Source organism: Terrapene carolina, unplaced genomic scaffold (genome assembly GCF_002925995.2).
Source record: "Terrapene carolina triunguis isolate 2854851 unplaced genomic scaffold, T_m_triunguis-2.0 Scaffold647, whole genome shotgun sequence".
In the NCBI taxonomy this organism is placed as follows: Eukaryota; Metazoa; Chordata; order Testudines; family Emydidae; genus Terrapene; species Terrapene triunguis.
In genome coordinates, this window is record NW_020664998.1 from 404,136 (window position 1) to 420,825 (window position 16,690).

Consider the following 16,690-nt stretch of genomic DNA (forward strand, 5'->3'; position numbering starts at 1 on the left):
TCCACCCCTGGTGTGTTTATTGACGCGAAGCACACCGGGCAACGAACCCCGCTGTTGCTGTCCTCGGGCCTCTGTGCCGGCAACATTACTGATCTCAACTTATTATCAGACACGTCAATTCCTTGCCGTGGCCGGCTTGTGGTCAGACATCTGCAGAAGTTCCCATCCTACAATATCCCAAAGCCGGTGTTAGCTCACGTCCCGGTGGCTGACTGGTGTCGTTATGGACAAACCGCCCCTTTCAACACTCTGTTCCCAGTCCCCCAAAACTTAGGGGCGAGCTGTGATAAATAAAGTCGGGGGGGGGGGGGGAGGTGTAGCTCTCTTTGATGGATACCCAGCCAGGCAGTTAGCTGTAAAATCCCTCTTGGTAGCTGGTCTTTACTTGCTTTACCTATAAAGGGTTAAAAAGTCCCCCAAGTAAAGAAAAGAAAGTGGGCACCTGACCAGAAGAGCCAATGGGAAGGTAGAACTTTTTAAAATGAGGAAAGAAACTTCCCCTTTGTCTGTTGCTCTCTCTGGGCTGCAGGGACAGGAGCAGCCATGCTATAAGCAGCAATACTGTGTAAGGGTTGAACCAGGTATGAAAAATTATTTTCCATTCCTAGCAGGACTCATTGGGACAGGGAATGTCCAGGTTGACACGATCAGGTTTATTTAGTTATTTTGGCTGGTGGACTCCTCTGTGCTAACCCCAGATGCTTTTGTTTGCTTGTCACCTTTAAGCTGAACCCCCAAGAAGCTATTTTGGGTGCTTGATTTTTGGAATTGCTCTTTTAAAAACTAGCAAAAGCCAAAGTTCCAGATGTATTTTTTTCCTTTTTGTTTTGAATAAAATTTACCTTTTTTTAAGAACAGGATTGGATTTTTGGTGTCCTAAGAGGTTTGCAAATGTTGTTTAATTAGCTGGTGGCAATCGCTAATTTCCTGTTTTCTGTCTTAGTTCTTCTCCAGAGTTCTCGCCATGGTATCTGAGGGCATCACAAACATCCATGATTGGGTCTCAGCAACAGCCCTGTGGTACTGGGAAACTGAGGCACGGATACCAGGCGTCCTCACACTTAACCCCCCAGCTCACGTCCAAGTCCTGGTGTGATTCTCACACTAGGTGGCCCCCGCCTCCCTCCCCCCAATACAGCAGAGGCACTCTGAGGCCAGGTCTATGTAAGCAGGGGATGGTCCTGTTCTTGTGGGGAACGTTCCTGGTTTCTGCACTGCCCCGGTGGTATCGGATGGTGACAGGATCTGAGTCCTCGTTTCCACTCCCTTCACCCAGAGGCCGGCCGCCCCCGAGGGCTCCCCTTCCTTCCTCCTGTACAGCAGAGTCCTCATAACCCCCACAAGGCTGGGCCCAGGATCCGTGGGGGGGGGGCTGCACCCCCAGTCTCATCATGGTCACTTGAGCTAGCGGCTCGAGCGTCCCCACTCCGTGCTCTCTCTGCAGCCGGAGGTTAAAGGAACAAGGGCCCCACCCACCCTGTGGGCCAGGACAGCACACACAGCTGTCTCTGGGATGTGAGACAAGGTCACCATCTGTCTCTCAGCTGTCCCAGGCCCCGGCTGTGCTGCGGTGACACCAGGGGTCAGATCCTGCTCTGGTGGTGTCCTCAGGCGCTAGAGGGGAGGACCCTTCTCCCCAGTGTCAGCCCCTCCATTGGAGTTACGTCCCCCTGTGAGCCCGGCCTACCAGGCCTCATGACAGGTGACGTCTCTGCCCAGGCCCCCAGGCTCTCCCCAGCCGCTTGCCGTGCTCGGCCCCGGTGTCACCCAGACGCACGCGGTTCCTAGCAGATGCCCACCTAAAGAATGGGATGTGTTTATGAACGACATGGCAGAGCTGAATGTCCCATCTTCTGTCATGGGCAATGTGGCCAGCAGAGATCTTTTGGAATGCTTGAAGGCCTCGACCATCGACACCAGGGTTGGTCAAAAAACACCACTACCACCCTCCCCCCCCTTTTTTTTGCCTCCTAAAAAATTGGCTAAAAGACCCAAATGGCTCAGTGTGTAATGTTTTTCATACTTTAAAAAAGCAATTTTAAAATGGTAATGTTTTGCTTTAAATAAGCAACAGAGAGTCCTGTGGCACCTTTAAGACTAACAGATGTATTGGAGCATAAGCTTTCGTGGGTGAATACCCACTTCGTCAGACGCATGAGTGGGTATTCACCCACGAAAGCTTATGCTCCAATACATCTGTTAGTCTTAAAGGTGCCACAGGACTCTCTGTTGCTTTTTACAGATCCAGACTAACACAGCTACCCCTCTGATACTTGCTTTAAATAAAACACTTCTATATATTTAAAAAAAAATTAAATATCTATGTGTACTTTCTCTGAATTGGTTGTTGTAAAAAAACAAAGAAATCCCCCACCAGACATCGGTTGTCTTGAAACCCTCACTTAGAGTGCTTTCTTGAGAAACATGGTTCTGAAAGTCATAGCAAGAGACCCACATCTGGGCTTCTTGAAACGCATTTTAAGTGAGCTTAGACACACTCGTGTTTTAACATCTTTTATATTTTACAAAATTCATCACCATCTGGTCATTTTTCACTAAGTCGTTACAATACAATTTTTAAATCTGGTCAAAAGATAAGCCCTTGCTATGGCGATGTAAGGAAAACACGTAGTGATAGCTGAAGGCGACAGAGCAGGGGTCTTGTAATCGGATTTGCCCACCTCACAAACCCTCAATTCTCGCCACCCAGCTCTGTTGCTCTGTGTTGCACCGACAATGTCTTTGTAAAACAGGCCGGTGGAAAATTGTGTGGCGAGGGTGTCATCGCTTTAATTGAGCACTGATTCTATAAAGACCCTGTAAAGATAACAGTTGTTATCTGGTGGTCTCCCAGCATGACATCCAACTGCCTGAAAAGAGAGGCCGTTGGGTAATTCACCAGGCCCACCTTGGCTCCCCTGGTGAGTTCAGTTCCGTCCCCTTTTACAATCTTGCAACAAAGCTACAGCAGCGTGTTGTTTAATATAATCTGCAAACAGGGTTTGAGTGAGCTCTCCCCTGACATCTAGTGACAAGTTGGGGAGTTCATCTCGTTTGCATGGGCACACCCACCCTGCCTAGGTGCTCGGCATGATGGGATTGCTTGCCCAAATGGTCACTCTTGGCTGGTGTGGGATCCCCAGTCTCCTTGTTATTGGGGCAGGGGCACTAAAGGGTTGTTATCCTTGTTATGTGAATCGAGGGCATCAGAACTGTGCTTGGCATATCCCGATTGAGGGACTCATCCTCAACTAAATGGCACTTGCTAGGCAGGGGACATGGGTGCCAAAGCCCAGTGAGTTAAGAGAGGGTGGTGGAAGGTATGTGTACTAGGTGGGCCTGGTCCAAGGCATGCTTTGACCCCCTTTCTTTTCTCCTATAAGATAACAGAGCTGATTAGCACTTAATTGGGAGTCTTGTTACATACCCCAGGACCAGTGCTTCTATATCCTGGGAAGTTTTCCAAAATTGGGGAATTTTTGAGTAAAATGTTTGAATGAAAATTCCCAAGTTGAAACATTTTACTCACAAATTCCCAGGTTTTGGGAAATTTCCTAGGGTATAGAAACACTGTAAAAAACTTTATCTGGGAATTTTTCACCACATTTGGGAAATTTTTAGTGCTAGGTTAGGAAAAGTTGGCATCATGATATAGAAGCACTGCCCAGAACTGAGGTAACTGATAACCAAGTCTAATCATTAGACCTGGTTTGGGACAGTGTCGGTAATGCAGGAGATTGTGCAGTGTGCATTAACTCCCCCACTAACCGCTGAAATGAGTGAGAGCTCTGTTCACCTCGTCACCGGCGACTCCCACGAGCTGCAGTCACTTTTCTCCATAGGGCAGATAACAGGAGGCCATCAGGCTCATCGGTCTGCCTCATGAGCACTTGGGTCATGGGGTTGGGTTCTGCCAAATCCATCAATGGCTGGGCCACAGGGCTCCCCTCGACTGCTCCCTCCACCTCACAAGTGTCGCTGATGTAGGGCTTTCTCTGCAGGCAGGCGAACTCCCTGGGAACTACAACAAATTCCTAAATTCTCACTGGAGTGGTGAAGGAGTCCATGTTTCCTCTCAGCGTTTCCACAATTTCTGAAAAACCCTCATGTTCTTGAAATGAGAAGGCCTCTTCCATGCAGTGTTGGGACTTCTGGGTCGGTGCTGCCAGCTGGCCAACCATTGTGCTCCAGAGATTGGGGGGGTTCCAGCCCAGACCCTTGTGCTATACCTATACAAATTGGTAGACATTTTCATTCAGGGAAGGCCTAAGGGGGTGAAACCCTCACTGATTGGTAGAGGGCGGTGGGAGGAGTTCTTGGATTGGTCCCATGGAGCTGAAACCCACCGCAATTGGTAGTGGGCAGCAGAAGTTCTTAGAGGGGTCACATGCCACCCCTTGCTTCTGGTCATATGTCAATTTTGACCCCGGAAGTATTATCCCACAGGGTGGGCCTTATGGTGGGAGGGGCCTTAGTGGCCATAGGGTGGAGTCAACGTTTGATTGACAGTAGATCCTTTTACTACTCATGGCTCTTCTCTGCAATTGATCAACATCCCTTGCGAATTGTTGTCCCCAGAACTGGACAAAGGATCCCAGCAGCAGTTCCACCAAGGCCAACTCCAGAGGGAAATAACCTCCCTGCTCTTACGTGAGATTCCCCCTATTTATTGAGCCAGAGAGAACAAGAGCACAAGAGAGAGAAGGACTGGACCTGGGAGGTGGGAGACTAAAGCTCTTGTTCCAATGAATATTTCAGTTCGACACCGTGGGACAGCATCAGTAGGAGACAGAAATAAGCTCTATGGGCAAAAGGGGTTTTCGGTCGGCATAACTGCCCCTATGGTAGGGCTTTAGCCAGCATAGTGATGTCACAGGAGATCACGCGCCCTCCAGCTTAGCTATGCTGGCAAAAGTTTCTGATGTAGATCCGGCCTTACTCTTGTGTGTTCAATGACAGCGAGATTCTAGAGAACAAGGCTGCAACTTCAGAGATGCACCTACCAGTTGAATCTGAGCCTTGCATTAATACATTGATATAAATAATCCCCAGCTTTTCCATCACACTGTTCATCCGTCAATGTCCAACCACCCTCTCTCTCTGCGCTTCCTGGGGACCCTAACTCCTGGATTCCGTCTGGAAGCCCCCTACCCATCTCGACAACCTCAGGGAGCAAAACTGGCCTGAAGCGCGACGAAGGCCGAAACGCTTTTCTCCGCTCAGTTATTCTATAACTAACTTCCCCCAGCTGGGTGTGACATCATGTTCGTGAGACCCAGCTTGGCACAACACCCTTAATATGTAACGGGTAAGAAAATCTGTCACCCAATGAATATTTACACAAGTTAACGACAAGGAAGTTAGTAACCTGTTCTGGGAATGGGAGAGGAGCTGTCGTCATGGAGCCACTGCATAGCCATCCTTAGTTTTGTTATGACAGTCTCACCAGACCCCCATTTGGTGTCAATTGGCCATTGCTCCATTGAAGTCAATGGAACCAGATCCCCCACTGTGTCAATTGGCCCTAGCCCCACTGGAGTTAATAGGGCCTGACCCCCATTTGCTGTGAATTTGGCATCGCTTTATGATCTACAGCACCTCAGGATCTGGCTAAACACCTCTAACGTGCAAAAAGTCGCACCTCTTATCTCTATTGCATGAACCAGCAGACTGTATGGGACAACTTCTATAAAACACAATGGGTTGAGAAAGAGTCAATCTGAATTGTGTTTAAAGAGGGAGTGCCCAGGCACGGGTCTCGTATAATATGTTACATTTCAATAAATCATTCACTTTTACTCCCAATTTCTGGAATAATCCAATTCTGTCTTTGGACTATATATAGAGGAAAGGGGTCGTGCTAGACAGGCTAGTGAATCTCTGACTTTAGAGAGAACTTGGAGGTGAACGGAACCGTTGTGCAGCTGAAGGTAAGAGTTTTTAATGCTGTGTTAAATTATGGTTTGTAATCTTTCACGATCTGCTGCAAAGCGAGTAAAGGATGGAGATATATTTCAAGTGCAAGCTCCCATTGTAAAACCCCATGATGATGATAAGGCAGGGGTAAAGCAGCTCGGTTTGTGCAAAGAAAAAGAAGCCCCACTCATGGAATGGTGTGTGAGCGAAATAGGGAGATTTTCAAAGGCAAAACTGGCAGCGAGGGGGCCAGCGTCTGCTGAAACTCACTGGGAGTCAGGCCTCGGACTCTCCTCAGCTGCTTTGAACATCCCAGGTTTAGGGAGCAGAGAAGAACCAGTCGACATAATTGATTTGGACTGTCAAAAAGCCTTCAGCAAACTCCCTTGCTGTAGGGCAGTAAGGAATCGAAGCAGCCCTGGGGCGGGAGGCAAGGGAGTGTCATGGAGCAGAAACAGGACAACAGCCAGAGAACAGAGGAGTTTGCAGCGTTGTTGTAGCCGTGTGGGTCCCAGGATATCAGAGAGACAAGGTGGGTGAGGGAATAGCTTTTATTGGACCAGCTTCTGCTGGGGAGAGACAAGCTCTCGAGCTCCGCTGACCCGCAGAAGAGCTCTGTGTCGCTCGGAAGCTCGTCTCTTCCCCCACCTTGTGTCTCTAGAAAACAGAGCAGGAATTCACGGGAATTTTGTGTGATGGCAAAAGCTTAAAAGCGGAGGCCTCAAAGCTCTATACTAAAAGAGAAAAGCGAAGAAGCCGTTGGGCTGCCCAAGGGGGTGGAGATAATGTGGAAAACACTGTAGTGCCCCTCTGCAGATGAGCAGGATGCTCTGACCATGGCGCCCCACAGGCAGCGCCGGTCGCCCCATGTCAGAAGGGACGGTGCAGACTTGGAGCAAATATGGACGAGGGAGTGAAACCTGGGCCCGATTCCCAGCTGGTGTCAATCAGCTGTAGCTCCATTGGAGTCAATGGGGCCGGATCCCAAGCCAGTGTACGCCAGGGTAACTGTTGAAGTCAATGGACCCATAGGCTGGCTGGGGCCCTGGATGTCTGGCAATACGTACACAGGCTATACGCTGACTTGCTGTTTAACTGTTTCCTTCTACATTCAATCTATTTGGTATAAGAAGACGTGAGGCAGGGGCAGGTCATGTCCCCGTGACTTTCACTGGCTCCATTTGACATCTCCGCTTTGCTTGTCACCCTGATTCCGTCCGGAGCAATGACTATTACAGGGATTGCCCTACGGAGCGCCCATCTCCGGATGTCCCGGAGCCCCCGCACTGCTACTGCTCGGCATGTCTGGCGCATGGGGAGCTGGGAGAAATTCTCTAAGCAAAACTTTTCTCCACTGAAAAATGCAGGTTTAGGGTGACTGAAACGTTTCACAAATTTGTATCGATTTCGCTGCATTGCTTCAGCAGGAAAAAATTCTAGAAAAAAAAAATCCTGAAAAATGGAAACATTCTGTCTCGTCACTTCCAGAATGAAACGTTTCATTTTTTTTCAATTAATTTCAAAGCTGACGGCAATTTTTATTTTAAAATTTACAAAAGTTATAAAACGCTTGAAAATGAACCAAAATTTTTTTCATTCGGCTTTTCAGTTTGACGAGAATTTTGAGCGAACCCAAAACGATTTCCCCCCCAGTCTTTTGGAACTGCCAGTGAAGCACAGAATTGGTTATTTGTGCAGCTCTGTTGCCTGGTGCCCCCTCCCCTCCTGAATCTCAGCTCTAATTCCCTTTCCATCCTCATTTCAGTCTTGACTCTCTCCTCCTCCCCTCTGGCAGAGCTTGCTTTGTCAGCCGTGAGAAGCTCCGTTCAGCTCCGAGCCCAGCCCCGAGCCCAGCCCCGGGCGCCTCCCAGCACCAGGATGGTTTCCTTCATCCTCTGCCTTCTCCCTGCTCTCCTAGCTACAACGAGTGCACAAGGTGAGTCATCCGCTGCTGTGGCCATGTAACCCACCCTGGACTTGGACACTTTACACCCCACGGATCCCCCGTCAGGGGAACATCCAGCATGTGCAGGGAAGGGGGATTAGCTCTGTGTGGGGTACAGGGCCCTGTCTAAACTATGGCTACTGTGGTCGCTTAACCACAGCGCTGTAGCTGGGCCGGCAGAGCCCCGGAGTGAAGACGCCGCCTTTCCCAATGGATGGGGTTTTTCCATCCCTGTGGGAACTCCCCTCCCTGAGCCGTTAGCCAGGCCGAGGGAAGCATTCACCCGTTGACCTGCATCTACCCCAGGAGTTAGGTCGGCCTCGCTGCAGTGCTCAGGGTGTGGATCTCCCTCCCCCTCTCCCTGCCACCCCGAGCGCCGTAGCTATAACAACCTGTTAAGTGTAGACCAGGCCTGAGGGACACCATTACTGGATACTGCCCTGAATTCTTATTTCCACGAAGGCCCCTCTGCACTGCTTTGGCAGCAGAAAGGAGACTAAATATAGCAGTAAATGACACTGCTTGGGGACTGAGTGAACCGGGAATCAGGTCTACAATTTCCGGTAGCAGAGGGCTCTCCAACCGAGCAAACAGAGGCAGAATGAGATCCAATGGCTGGGAGTTGAATTTAGACCAATCCATGGCGGAATTAACCCTGGGAGCAGCTTCTCAAGAGGCAGGGTGGATTCTCCATCCCTGGTACTCTGTACATTGAGGTTGGACGTCCTTCTAAAAGACTGGCTCTAGCGCAGCCATCAGATATGGGCTGCATGGAGGAAGGGCTGGGCGAGGTTCTGTGGGTTGGACGATGCAGGAGCTCAGACTAGATCAGCATCAGAGCCTGAAAATCTTAGACTCTCAAAAAGAAGCTGCTGCACTTACACAGCTTGTGTGCAGGGCGCTGTACATAAGGACTGAAGGGCAGAGATTCACTTCCATGTCCCCAAGAGGTCTGTGCGTGTCCATGTGCTGTGGTTAATGCCACTTGTTTCAATGGTAATTTGGGGAACATGGGACAATGAACATCCTTTTGTTCTGCTTAACATAGTTTTTTGCCTGGCAATTTCCATCCTTCCCATTCCCCACAGATTGCGAACGGCTGGGCTGATCCAGAGGGATGTGTGTAAAGTTGGCTTTAACTTAAGTTCAGGCCCATGTAATTGGGCTGTAAAGCTGGGGCACCAGTCCAGTGGAGAGACTTCCCAATGGGGATCAATCCCCACACGGCTATGGGCCAAGACAGCTGGCTTCTGCACCCCAAACCTTTCTGTCAGACCCCTCCACTGGCCGGCTGGCAGCCCAGAGAGCCTGGCTGCACTCACCTCAATGGCATTTCTCTGCTTCTGTGCAACACAATAACGTCTGAATGCTGCATCCGATCAGGGGTGAAAGTAACATTCAACGCTTACCGGTATAGGGGCCAGCTCCAGTCCCCAGAAGGGGCGGGGCCTTGGGCAGAAGGGGCGGGGCTGGAGGCATCAGCATCCCCCAGCCATTTCCATCCACACTGCCTGGCCTGCGCTGCCCAGGGCTCCAGCGGCGATTTAAAGGACCCCTGCGTCCGATCAATTCCCAAAGTTTCAGGCATCACAGGGCAGAACCCTATTGATTTGGAGTGAAACCAGAAAACCAAAAGGGGGAAATCGGGGACACACAGAGCAGTTGGCGTCTGGCCAGCCCAGCCACACTTTCAACCACCTCTGTGACTGTGTGTAGATAAAAGAACCAGTTGATGGGGCCACTGACATCTTCCAACCCATCAACCCCACCCAGCCCAGCGCTGCCCAGCGTCCCCACGGAGCTTAACATGTTACACCCTGGGCAGCTGATCTCCCAGACAGAAAGAAGGATGATGGGGGGGGGGAATGGGAGGCACACAGTGGCCCTGGCATGGGAAAGTATATGGGGGGACCCTGGTATGGGGAATGGGGGCATACAGAGCCCCTGGCATGAGTAGGGGGCTAGCCTGGCATCCCTGCAATAGGGCAGGTGAGAGGGCACCCAAGGAGTCTGTGAGGGCCATGGGGGGCTGCCAGGAGCCCCGGGCCGTGCAATGGACTCAGCCAATGCACACTGCGAAGCGAGCGACTCTCCAGTACTGTGAAAACCTGCACAATGGGAGCCACATCTGGGGTGGGTGGAGCTTATTTTGTGGGCGGAGCTTGGGAAGAGCACCATCCCCTTCACCCATCCCCAATGGGAACCCTGGATACCGCTGGCTCAGGGGCTGAAAGTGTTCAATTACTGAGTGTCCGGGAGGAAATCAGGTCCGTTAACCCCTTGGCTTGTTTGGAGCAGAGGGTAAGGACTGGGGCTAAGGTCAGAGTCACACTGTCATGCCACAGTAACAAGGAAACACTCCTTCTTCTTTCTCCAGTGGTGAATGTGGCATGCAAGGTGTGCTCCGGCACAGCAGAGTCCTGCCAGGCTGCTACACAGACATGCTCAGTAGACAAGACTACAGGCGGCTGCATTACGGTGGCAGAAGAAAATACACTGGGTAGGTGATATTGCTGTCACCCCAAGCACACCCTAACCCTCAGTCTGTCACCATCCTCATCGCTAAGGCCATCCCCAAAGAGTCCATCAACAAAGCACATTCACCCGGCACAGAACACTCAGTCTGGGCTCGACGCTTGATTTATTCAGGCAATGTTACAGTGTCTTACGCAGCGACTGGAAGACATGGTGGTTTGAAATCCTGCCCCGATTCAGTTGCAAATCTCCCATTGACTTCAGTGGGGTCAGGATTTCACCCCTTGAGCTTTATTTATTGAATTTCATTCACTACATTTTCATCCCCACAATGGACGGCTGCACTGCAACAAATGAAGCTGCTTTGGTAGAAATGCCCGTTCTGAATCGTGTTCAAAACAGGAAATTGGCTTTGAGATCCCTTGTACACTGTCACCTTGCTCCCAATACCCTGTCTGAAGCAATCATGGTTAAAACTGGTTAATCATGGAATCATGGTTAAAATTGCCCCTCGCTACCAAAATCTGATATGGTGTCCCTGGCTATGACCTGCGTTACTTCACACAGATGCCAATAGTCCTCCAATGCCTTCCCATAATTCCTTTGGGGCCGTGTTTTCCTGCCCTTCTGCCTATCCCCTTCTTCTGCACCAGAAATCACCTGCCGGTTTATACCCCTTGGTGATGTTTTAAACCCCACAGTCCCTGCAGCCGACTCCGGCTCTACCTGGCTCTCAGCAGAGACGCCGTCGCAGAGACTCACGGCAGAGAACGGCCCAGCTCAGGGCAGCGCTAGAAGCCCTGGGACATGCCCCCAAAGGCCTAGCGCTGCCCCGGGGTTAGTGCAGCACCGGCCTGGTGGTGTCCGGGTGGATCTAACCCCTGGGAGGCGTCGCAGTGCGGACGCTCACCCCAGGGCGTGGCTAACCCGGGTTCACTCGGCAGTGCCGACACTGCCACTGGGCCACAGGGACCGTTGTGATCCTCTTGTCTGACCCCCAGCTCAGCACAGGCCAGAGACCTGCCCCAGATCATCCCTAGGGCAGAGCTGGGAGAGACGCATCCCGTCTGGCTTTACACATTGTCCCTGATGGAGAATCCACCACGGCCCCTGGGAGATTGTCCCAGTGGTTAATGACCCTCCCTGTGAAAAACATTCCCCTTATTCCCAGTCTGAGTCTGTCCGGCTCCAGCTCCCAGCCGCTGGATGGCGTCCGACCGTCCGCTGCCCGACTGAGGAGCCCGTCAGTAAATGTTTGTTCCCCGGGTAGGTTCTGACAGACGGGGATCACGTCACCCCTGAGCCGTCTCTGTGTTCAGCTCCATGGATCAGCTCCTGGCGTCTCTCGCGCTAAGGCAGGTTTTCTAGCCCTTTAATCGTCCCCGCGGCTCTTCTCTGACCCCTCCCCAACTGACCAACGTCCTTCCTTAAGAGTGGGGCTCAGAACAGGACACAGGCTCCCAGCAAGGTTACCCCAGAGCCAAACTCGGAGGTCAAATAACTTCCCTGCTCCTCCTCGAGGTTCCCCTCCCGGCCTCTCAGTTCTGTTCATTGTTTTCTTTCTTTAAGGTAGATGGGACAAAGACCACTCTCTTCTCCAAAGACTGTCTAAGTGATTATAATAGTGGCATAAAAGTCCCCATCACTTTTACTGGTGGGAATGGCAAGTATGTGAGGATCAACACCACATGATGCAACGACGCAGATAACTGTAACTCGGCTCTACCGGAAGGTACGTAGGGGTCTGTTTTTACCGTCCCTGTGTCATGGCTTGTCCACAGGAACAGTTAGATGACGCTGAGCTGGGGTGTGAATCTAGCTCTCCGTGTGCCCCCTGCTGATGCACATGAACAGCTTGTTCGGGCGCTTTGGAAGGGGATTAGCTCAAAGCACATTAACGAACGGTTCACGCGCGTCAGCAGGGTGCACAGGGACAGCTAGGCCGTGGCAGGCTGGCACAGGGTAGATTCAGAGCCTAGCGGACGCTTACACCCCCCAACCCATTGTCAGAGTCAAATGGTTCACGTGGACAAGCCCTCGGCACAACTGTATTTGTTCCTATTTCTCCCCTTTACTGCCCCCAACGTCCATTCACTCGAATGTCATTTCTGTCGCCATTGAAATGCCTGTCGCTGGCGGGTCTCCAAACCAGGGGGTGGAACAGTCGGGCTCATGTGAAATCAAACGGGCGAGGGCTGCACGCGAGAGAGGGGGCAGCAGCCGGGATGGGCTCAAATCTAAACCTCCCTGAACCTGTCAGGCTCCACCTTCAAACTCACTGGGGGCTCTTGGGGGGAGAACACATGTGGCTGGGATATCGGCCCCGAGGGGCACAGCTTGCTCCAGGCAGGCAGGGACAAAGGGAGGAGGGGTTGCCTTGGATAGCAAAGGTGTCTGCACCTGCTCTGAGGCTGAGATGGGAATAGGAGACAAACTCATTGAAAATCTCCAGGTAGGGATAAAAGGGGTAAAACCCCGGGGGGGGAGGCGCCATGGTGGGGTCGGCTACAGACCAGCTAAACAAGAAAAAGAGGTGAATGAGGCTTTTTTTAAACAACTCACAAAATCATGCAAAGCCCAGGACGTGGTGGTGACGGGGGATTTCAACCACCCAGATATCGGTTAGGAAAATAACACAGCCGGGCACAGATTATCTAATAAAGTCTGGGAATTCATTGCAGACCACGTTTTATTGCAATTTCCCCCACCTTGCCAAGGTTTCAGTGCATTCCCTATGCCCCTCGTCCCCCATTCTACCCCCACACACACATTCCAGGGTCTGTGTATATGCCGTCTTCATCTCCCCTCCCCCCCCACCCTCCTCCTTCTCTCTGTCTGGGAGATCAGTCATTGCAGGTGTCACCGTGTTACACCCCCGGGGACGCTGGGCAGAGCAGAGATGGGGTGTCAGTGGGGCCATCGACCAGGGGTTTGATCTGAGACAATCGAAGAGGTGGCTGGGCTGATCAGCTGTCGGTGGCGGGGGTGGGGTATTGGTGTTTCCAATTTCTCCAAAAGACAGCAGGGTTCTGGCCCTGGGTGCCTAGAAAATGACCGAAAATTCTGGAACCGATTGGCTGCGGGGGTCATAGGTTGCCGTGTGACAACGGACGGAGCGATGCTGTCGGGCTGGGGGTGGGGCCTTCGTATGCATGGGCAATGCAGGGCAATGGGCGCACAACATGATATAAAAGAATTTTAACCCACTTTGTAACCGTGTGTCTCTCTCGGTTCTCAGTGCCCAAGGAGAACACCACCACGAACGGGCGGCAGTGCCCAACCTGCTTGTCTCTGAATGCCAATACCTGCGACAGCCAAATCACCCCTTGTACCGGGAACGAGATCTATTGCATCGATTTTGTTGGGGAGATACAGAAAGGTAAATTCCGCCTGCTGGCCGCAGCTCGGGAGCTACCCTGGGAATCTCATGGCTCAGGAACTCCCCAAAGGGCTGGTGAAACCTAGGGCCAGTCTACACTAGAAGCACTACAGCAGCGCCATTGTACCGCATCTGGTGAAGACGCTCTGTGCTGACGGGCGAGAGCTCTCCTGTCCGCACAATAAAACTACCTCCACAAGCTCCCCCACCGACACAGCGCTGGGCACACGGGTGCTTAGGTTGGTGAAACTTATGTTGCTCAGGGGGGTGGCTTATTCACACCGCTGAGTGACATAACTTATACCACCATAAAATGTAGTGTAGAAAAGCCCCTAGAGTCACCCAGAGCCTTGGGCTGTGCTGCTGCTCTAACCACTAGACCCCACTCCCTTTATGTTTAAGGTGGAGCTAAGCTATTGCTCAGTGCGGAAGCTGCTGTTCTCAGTGTGTGTCCAGGACTCCCGGCGCTTTGGGGTGTTTATACAATAACTGAACAGAGCGGTTGGGGCTGCCGGGGATGGTGAGAGCCGGGCGTGTTCCCCGGGGGTGCCGGGCGCTGGGGAAGGAGCCGCCCCCCGGCGATCAGCTGGGTCCCAAACTCCAGCTTCAGTCTCTTGTGGAGCTGCAGAAAGGGGTGCGGGGGAGGCAAGAGGGGACCAGACGCCCGCCCTGCCGTGGCCGGTTACAGCGAGAGCAGGGAGAGCACCGGGCGGGTGGGAACGGGAGGCAGAGGTGGGAACCGCTGGATGGTGGAGACAGAGGTTCTGGGGGCAGAGAAGGAACCAGAGCTGCCCCCGCCGAATAACAGGCTGATTTCCTCCATCAGGTTCATCTTCAGATAAATCACCATTTGCTGCAAAAGGCTGCGCTACTGAGTCTGTACAGGGCATTAAAACTGGAGACACACTGGTTTCTGCAGGCTACACGTTCACGTTCACAAAGGTGACTGCCAGTCCTGCGGAGGAAACACCCACTTCTACCAAACCAACCCCTGCCACCACCAGTGGGGCCAGCCCGGCTCTGGGGAAATTCTCCTTTGCCCTCGGCCTGACTGGGCTGCTGCTGGTGAAGCTGCTCTCCTGAGCCCGCCCGGCACGGGCCACGCAGCACCTGATTCCTGCGCGTTGCAGCCCCAAGCTATGAATCCTACGTTAATTCTATTGATTACTCACAAATTCCCAGTGATCACTGGGAGGTCTGACAGGTTCTGGTCCCTAGATTTGTCCCAGTGTTATTAAAATTGCTGTTCAGTTGGGGACCCCGATGGGGCTGGTCGCAGCCCTCGTACTGTAGGAACCTTCTGTGTTTCTAATAGTTGATCAGCACGTTTAGCAGAGTCCCAAACGCTCCAGCCCAGCACGGGGGACAGTGATGCCACTGAATGTCCGTCTGCCCATCCCCCCACACCGCCCCTAGTGGAACAACTGGAAACGTTAGCCATTTTCTTCCTCCTCACCATCACCTTCCTCATTATCACCCAGGGCCATTATCTGGCCACCCCCCAAACGCTACATCTCACTCGCCTCCTGCCCACAGGCTGGGGTACAACTTTTATAATATGTTACGCTGATGCCACTGTGCCTAATGCATATTCAGTAGGGGCTTCTCCCCTCTTCCTTATCTGTCTCTCCTCACCCTACCGATGTCCGGGTCCCTTCTCCTGTAGGTTAGGATGTTACTGATCTCAACTTATTATCAGACATGTCAATTCCTTGCCGTGGCCGGCTTGTGGTCAGACATCTGCAGACATTCCCATCCTACAGTATCCCAAAGCCGGTGTTAGCTCACATCCCGGTGGCTGGCTGATGTTGGTACGGACAAACTGCCCCTTTAACCACTCTGTTCCCAGTCCCCTCAAATTTAGGGGTGACTGTTGGGCCATTTAACTGTGCCAAAATTCATAGGCCCCAAGCCTTAGGTTATGTTCAGGTTTCCCATTGCTGAACCCATCCGCATAAGACTGGGACGCTGTCAGATTCTTTAGCCACGTAAGAATTTGCTTGTCGCTCTGTGAATGTGTGTGTGTGTAAATAAATATAATCTGTATTAAAAATCTACATTCCAAGAACCCCGTGGAGGTTGCCCACTCAAGCAGTCGGAAGTTAGGAAATGCCAGGTTGCCAGTACAAGCTTAATCTAATCCCCTGGCGTGTTTGCATTGTGCTACAGCCATAGGCGCCGACTTCTACTGGCGCCGGTGAGTGCTCGACCTCGCTCTGGCCCTGGCCTCGCCCTGACTCCACCCCTGCCCCACCCCCTCCCATCCCCATTCCAACCCCTTCCCCAAAATCCCCGCCTCAACTCCGCCCCCTCCCTGCCCCTATTCTGACTCCTTCCCCAAATCCCCGCCGTGGCCCCGCCTCTTCCTCTGAGCGTGCCACGTTCCTGCTCCTCCCCCTCCCTCCCGGAGCTTGCTACAGCTGTTTGGCGGTGGGAGGAGCGGGTACGCGGAGCGCTCAGGGGAGGAGGTAAGGTGGGGTGGGGGGGCGGGGAGCTTGGCTGCCGGTGGGTGCAGAGCACCCACTAATTTTTCCCTGTGGGTGCTCCAGCCCCAGAGCACCCACAGAGTCAGTGCCTATGGCTACAGCCTTTGATTCCACGATCACATACTGTATTTTTCCACCGCAGCCCTGCCTCAGCCAATTCATTTTCCCCTTCTCGCTAGTTGGAGGGGGAGTGGTATCCCAGGCCGTATTTCTCACCCAGCGTTCCAATCCAGCACTGCGCTGAATGATGAACTCACTGCCTGCGCCTGTCTCTGGAGTTCTCACCGCGGCATCTGAAAGCATCACAAACATGATTGACTTGGTGGGACTCGGGAAACTGAGGGTCAGCTCTACACACATGATGCTGGGTGTGATTCTCACACTAGGCAGTTCCCCGCCTCCCTCCCCCCCGATACAGCAGAGGCGCTCTGAGGCTGAGTCTATGCAAGTGGGGGATGGTCGCGCTACTGTGGGGAACTTTCCTGGAAT

At 52.3% G+C, this 16,690-nt stretch overlaps 1 protein-coding gene and 1 pseudogene across 1 annotated transcript in view; both read left to right on the forward strand.

Moving 5' to 3' along the window:
• The window catches only part of LOC112103300 (phospholipase A2 inhibitor and Ly6/PLAUR domain-containing protein-like), an 83,157-nt gene that overhangs the window by 49,602 nt on the left and 16,865 nt on the right, over nucleotides 1–16,690 (forward strand). The gene's annotated exons all lie outside the window — the stretch shown is intronic.
• Nucleotides 7,795–14,798, forward strand: LOC112103301 (annotated as a pseudogene).